Source organism: Mobula birostris, chromosome 32, assembly GCF_030028105.1.
Source record: "Mobula birostris isolate sMobBir1 chromosome 32, sMobBir1.hap1, whole genome shotgun sequence".
In the NCBI taxonomy this organism is placed as follows: domain Eukaryota; kingdom Metazoa; phylum Chordata; class Chondrichthyes; order Myliobatiformes; family Myliobatidae; genus Mobula; species Mobula birostris.
In genome coordinates, this window is record NC_092401.1 from 15,555,460 (window position 1) to 15,562,332 (window position 6,873).

At 42.9% G+C, this 6,873-nt stretch overlaps 1 long non-coding RNA gene across 1 annotated transcript; it reads right to left on the minus strand.

Annotated features, from left to right (window-relative positions):
- Nucleotides 1-1,082: 1,082 nt before the first annotated feature.
- Nucleotides 1,083-4,084, minus strand: LOC140191260 (uncharacterized). The gene is made up of 3 exons (XR_011883804.1): nucleotides 3,997-4,084; nucleotides 1,331-1,405; nucleotides 1,083-1,116 (listed from the first exon to the last, which is right to left on the minus strand). It is a non-coding gene; the product is annotated as an uncharacterized lncRNA (long non-coding RNA).
- Between the last annotated feature and the right edge of the window lie 2,789 nt (nucleotides 4,085-6,873).

Below are 6,873 nucleotides of genomic sequence, written 5' to 3' on the forward strand. Positions count from 1 at the left end.
AAATCCTGTTCCTAATACACAACATACAATGAACCGTTTTTTAAAGATATGCCCGAATCCGACAGAAATATAAGTGTATTAAATAATTAAATGGTCTCTACCTATTCCTCCCTACTGTTAATGACCACAAGTTTGGAGTTCATTGAGGCGCAGAATTCGTGAGCTTTATCCGACTTTACTTTCGATAATGAGAAGTAATACAGTTTGTGATTGAAGAATTTCCATTGGTTGAAAGACTGCAAAGCAGGCAAATCTGCGAAGAAATAAATGCAAATTTGAAATAGTTTGGTCACTACAAATGCTCATAATTCTCCTTGTTCATATAGATTTGCACGTGGAATATGTATATACATATTATTTCAAGCATACGGACTATATCATGATAAGTTACTAAATTGTATAACTTAAAGGGACATCACCGATCTAAACTGTTCTTCTAGTGATTCCCAGGAACCCCTGTCTCCGATTCTTCCTGTTGCTCACAGACCCGCATGGGTTCTCGACCATACAAACCTGAGTTTCAGACTTCTCTTCCTTGGCACCCAAACTCGGCAAGGCCTAACATTCCCATTCTCGGTAATCTCCTCCTCTTTACAGCCTTCCGGGATGTCTGCTATGCTTTAGTTACGGCATCTTGTTCCGAACTTACATTACAGTTCCCTTTTTGTTTCCTTCTCTCTTGGACACGTTCCGTTAAAGATCGCTCTGTACAATCATTCAGTCCGAAAGTCGCAGGCATTCTGGTTGAGAGTAAGGCGTACTGTCTAATCTGCTCGTGTTGGAAATCGCTTCTTATGTCTACCTACACCGAACACACCAGGCAATATTACATGGACAAAGGATGATGCAGAGGCGTCGACTTCCTCTTCCCTCGAGAACGTCCTACCACATTCCACGAGGTCTTCTGACCTGAGTTTGCCTTACCTTGTGGAAAATTCTAGTTAGCAACCTTTGATTACGGGGGCACTGCACATTCGCCATTTGCCATTTGCTCATTTCTGTATGACAACTTAGAGATTAAATCGTCTCTCTGATAATAATTAAACTTACTCTCCTTCATCTGTGAAATCTCAGCCCGAAGTTCTGCGAGTGAGCGGTTTATCTTCTCAAAATTTCCTGCAACCAAAGAGAGGCAACAGTTTAGATTGTGGAAGCCAGTTTCTGAATTAACTTAATTCTGCTCCGACCCTCCTTGCCCCTTCAATAAGTCACCTGAAATCTACCTGGATGGGGCGGAATTTGATATCATTGAACACGGTGGGTATGAGATCTAACACAGACAGCACGCGCGCTGCAGATATGAATCAGTCAGGTTGCGTTTCACACTTACCATGTTTCGAGCTCTGGGAAAATTCCAGGCGGAAATTAGCTTCTAACTTTTTCATATCACTCGACGTAAGGGTCACTGTAAAAGAAACAAGTATTTGTGTCCTATACTTGGGAGAAAATTTAATTCCGAGGCAGAGAATAAATGAACAGGCAGGTTCTGCTCGAACTCTCTGCGGAACTATTTGGACCACAGACTGAGAACTAAGTACATTTACATTAAAAGTACATAAGTACATTACAAGAAGGTATGTTTTACCGGATGGAGTGTAGATACTTAAGTCAATATTTCCAGTTCTGCTTTTATCAGTGGTGAAAGTCGTCTCGCTAGTATTTACTAAACCTACTCTCCCTCAACTTTGAAATCTAACCCGCAGTCTGGCGATTGAACCACTTGACTTCTCAAAATTTCCTGTAACTAAAGAGAGGCGACAATTTAGATTGGGGAACCCACTTTTTGAATTAACTTATCTCTTGCTCCCACACGCCTTGCCCCTTCAAAAATTCATCTGGAACCTACCTGGATGGGGGCAGAGTAAATTAAAAGTTTCCAAGAAATCTTTCTCAGTTTGTAGATGGCTCTCCTGAAAAGGAATCAACACTTCTGATCTGAAAAGATGCTGGACACGTGATAGATCTTTCAATGTGGGTAGACCAGGATCAGTGAATATAAATGAAAGCCACTGACGCTGGGTATTAAAGGCAACTAAGATTGATGCGTTTGAATATATCCACCTTATAGGAATAAAGGTACACGTGCTGAAAAGGCATATGAAGTGGGATAGATTCCCGGCTCTAACCAAGTGAATTTAACAGGTTGCGGGAAGCTAGGAAAGAATTTGCAGGGGTTCTGGCAGAGATGTCTCATTTCCCATTGCCAAGGGAGAACCAGTTGAGCAGCAAAGGCCGCTGGGTCTTTGTTTGCGAACAGTTACAAAGAAAAGCCAGTAACTCTAAGCGTGTGAACCTAACGTTATTTATCGAGTTACTATGACTGAAAATAAGGAAGAGCAACTTCCCAGAGGGTACTGCAGTATGGGCACAACCTTAAAGGGTGAAGAAGAAGAAATCCTGAATACGTGATACCACACACCACCCATACCCTCGTGTCGCAATAGGCTGGTTTGTCACGTTCAGTATTGAGAACGTTCTATGAGAACCGGGATCTGTGTTGACAAAATAAGTTCTTCTCCGTTTTTCCCTACTGCTACACTCAATCATCCTTTGCTGGATTTTTGTCACTCCACCCACAAGCACCAAATATAAAGTGAAGCTACAGTTTAAAAGCAAGAAGGGGAGGAGTCACAGTGAAACCGACCGAATACGGAAAGGCTGAGGCAGAGTTGGTATGGTGAGGTTGTTTCCTATAGTGGGTGAGCTCAAGAACAGAGGGAACAGCATCAAAACAGAGGGGCGTCTACTTAGTACAGAGATGAGAAGGAATTCTTTAGACAGAAGGTGGTGAATCTCTGGACTTCATTGCCACAGACGGCTGTGGAGGTCAAGTGATTAGGAATATTTGAAGTGGAGGTTGATAGGTTCTGGATTAGTCAGGGTGTCAAAGGTTACAAGGAGAAGTCAGGAGAATGTGGCTGAGAGGGATGATAGGTCAGCCATGATGGAATGGCGGGGCAGACTCAATGAGTCGAATGAGCTAATTCTGCTCCTGTGCTTTATGGTCTTTTCGGTCTGTGAACATATTTAAAAACGGAAGTTGATGGGTCCTTGATTAGTAAGTGTGTTCTATATTTCATGGCGTCTACGGTACAGCACGGCAAGTTATGGCAAATACCCTCTCTCCTAAACCGCTGGCACAGCAGCAAAATTAGAAAATCAATTAATGATCTACAAGCAAGTAATTGCCCTAATATGCATCACCAGCTGCGGAAGGTTTGGAAATGGATTCCAACGCGTGCAGTTCAAAGATGCCGTCTGCTAACCTTGGGCTAGAGTTTTTTTTTATTTTGTCTGAGAGCACTATTCATTTACTTCAGGTTCAAAGAACATAACATGCAGTGAATACGGCACTCGCTTTGTATAAGTCAGGAGGAAGATATGCGCAGTGAAATGGCCAAGGAAATGTCACAAAGCGAAGGAGGGGGGGGGGAGTGAGATAGAAACATCAGAAAATGTCCAAAAATGTTTGGCGAACCGCTATGTTTGTGCAAAAAATGGGAGTAGGTACTGCGATAAATGTGGGCTGATGAATGCTCAGCTCGCTTCTGCTGTGTTGCTGAGAGAGTCCGTATGGACTGTTTCATGCCATTTGCTCAATTTGCTTTGGAAAATCGAAACTAAGTGCAAAGCTGTATATATAATATTAAAAAATTGAATAGGCTTTAAAAATAACAACTACCAAAGATTACAAATACCTAGACTTCCCAAAATTAACAACTGAGTAAACAAAGAAGCTCTTCTAGTGGGTACTGTTTTTCACCCCATTCTATGCATTTTATTTTAGCCATTACCCTCCCCACTTTCGCTGCTACCAAGTTTCAGTTATTTTTTCTCTTTCACAATTTTGTTGAAAGGTCCTCGGCTTAAAAAGTTAACCGTCTGTCTGTTTCTCCACGTACAGTGCCTGACATGTTACATGTTAAGTCTCTCCCGCGTTTTACGTCTTTATTTTACAAATGTCATTATGGAGCATGTTTCAACGTTTAAACTTACTCTGTACCACCACAACACAGAGTGTCAGAGCGGACAGCAGGATGCAGAGGCCCAGCAATATGTACACCACCACGGGTAAGAGTTTTCTTCCAACACGCTCTGCTGGTCGGTCTCCACGTTCTGCAAAGTGGGAGTGAAAGTCATCACTGAGAGTGGAAGAAGCGATAATTAAGCAAAGAAACATCTGAACATTTCCGATTTGCACTTCGCGAAAGAGCAGAGAACTCGGGCATTACTGTTAACACTGGAAATATGAACGGTCCAGACCCACATGTCTTCATTTTAAAAACCGTTACCCAAACCAGGTTCGATGTCGAACTAAGCAGGAGTTGGGTTGTTGCAGGTTCCGACAGATCCAACGTGTCATCCTCCTAGATAAGCTCAGGTAGAAGGAGCACTGAGCATTCGCTTGACTCCCTCGTTTCTCATCAACATTTTGCATCCCTCCCCTGGCCTCTGTTAGAACTGGAATGTTATAGTAATCATCAGTTTATTGATGAAACCTGCCCGTTAGTTGTTGCGACTGAAATCCGCCTTTACTCTGCCTGACGCGGTGATGCTCCCTCAGATTTTCATAATGGCCCGTTAGCTCCATGTTCTCAGAAGGAGGATCTTCTTGACCTTGAGAAAATTGAAAGACAAAGTTGGAAAGTTGTGGTTTGTAGTTTCGTGCTGTTCTACCTGCTGTACTTCTGTGTTCTGTGATGCAATCATTTATTATGCAGCGCAATCACTTCTGCTTTTAGTGGACGGCCTTAAATGGCAATGGTCTGAGCAGGAGAGACAGACATGTTAGTTATTTATAACTTCCCCTAAACGTCTTCTAAGACTGGAGAATTTAATGCAGATCTCCTCGGATGTAGATTACTGGGTGAAAAGTAACATGAAGAGGACCTGCGACCTGTTCCTTTATGGAACACTAAAATGGCAGCAGGAGGAACTATGTGACATCAGACTCCATATACTCTAACCTCCCATAACAAGTGCATCAAATACGAGAACAGCTTCCAGCTGAGAACTTGGAGTTTACAGACAGCTGCGAACAACTCAAATGATTTTCACAGTGCTGAACAGACTGGAGACGGATTTCAGCGAGAAAATTTGAAACCAGGGTTCCTCGTTCACAGTTTTCCAGTTCCAGTGGATGAGGTGGAATTGATTTAACTTTCAATCACGTTACAACAAGGAGTTGAATGGGAAAAAAAATTGATGAAAGAGGAAAGATAAGAGTGCACTTATGTCAACTCTAATTTGAGCTCAGCTGAGCGAATGATATTTTTGGTTGGCTGGCTATAACTTGCAACACCTCCTTTCCCTGCTCAGTAGATATTGAACCTAGTTTGAACATTGAACATATATCATAGAAATTTACAACACATTACAGGCCCTTCGGCCCACAATGTTGTGGCGTCCATGTAACCTACTCTAGAGTCTGCCTAGAATTTCCCTAGCGCATAGCCCCCTATTTTTCTGAGCTCCATGTGCCTATCTAAGAGGCTCTTAAAAGACCCTATTGTTTCCGCTTCCACCACCGCCGCCGGCAGTGCATTCCACGCACCCACCAATCTCTGTGTGGAAAAACTTACCTCTGACATCCCCTTGGTACCTATTTCTAAGCACCTTAAAACTATGCCCCCTCGTGTTAGCCTTTCCAGCCCTGGGAAAAAGTCTCTGGCTATCCACATAATTAATGCCCCTCATAATCTTATACATCTCGATCAGGTAACCTCTCATCTCATCCTCGGTCGCTCTAAGAAGGAAAGGTCAAGTATACTAAACCTATTCGAATAAGGTATACCCTCCAATCCAGGCAACATCCTCGTAAAACTCCTCTGTTATCTCTCCATAGTATCCACATCCTTCTTGTAGTAGGATGACCGGAACTGAACACAGTACTACAAGTGGGGTCTGACCAAGGTCTTATATAGCTGTCACATTACCTCACGACTCTCGAACTCAATCCCATGGCTGATGAATGCCAACACACCATACGCTTTCTTAACAACACTGTCAGCCTGTGCAGAAGCTTTGAGTGTCCTATCAATATTCTGTCTTGAAATTGGACCTAACAAAATGAACTATTTCATACTGGGTTGAAGTTCATCTGCCACTTCTCAGCCCAATTCTGTATTCTATCGATATCCTACTGTAAACTCTGGCAACCCTCCAGACTATCCACAACACCCCCAACCTTTGTTTCATCAGCAAACTTACTAACCCATCTTTCCACTTTTTTCATCTAGGTCATATATATAAATCACAAAGAGGAGGGGTCCCTGAACAGATCCCTGTGTAACACCACGATCTCCGACCTCCATGCAGAATATGAAGCATCTACAACTACCCACTCTCTTGTGTGGGCAAGTCAGTTCTGGATCCACGAAGCAAAGTCGTCTTGGATCCCATGCCTCCTTATTTTCTGAAGGAGTCTTCTATGAGGAACCTTATCAAATGCCTTACTGAAATCCATATATACTACATCCACCGCCCTAGCTTCATCAACGTGCTTTAGTACTTCCTCAAAGAATTCAATCAAGCTCGTAAGGCATGACCTGCCCTTGACAAAACCATGATGACTATCCTTAATCAGATTATGTTTCTCCAAAGGCTCATAAATCCTGCCTCTCAGGATCTTCTCCAACAACTTGCCCACCATTGAAGTCAGACTCACTGGTCTAAATTGTTTAGGTTACCTCTACTCCCGTTCTTGAACAAGGGAACAGAATTTCCCACCCTCCAATCCTCCTGTAATTCTCCTCCCCCCCCCACCCCCCATTAGTGATGCAATGATCATCGCAGGAGGCTCATCGATCTCCTACCTCGTTTCCCAGAATATCCTGGGGTATATCTTATACGGTCCCAGTGACTTATCTAAAG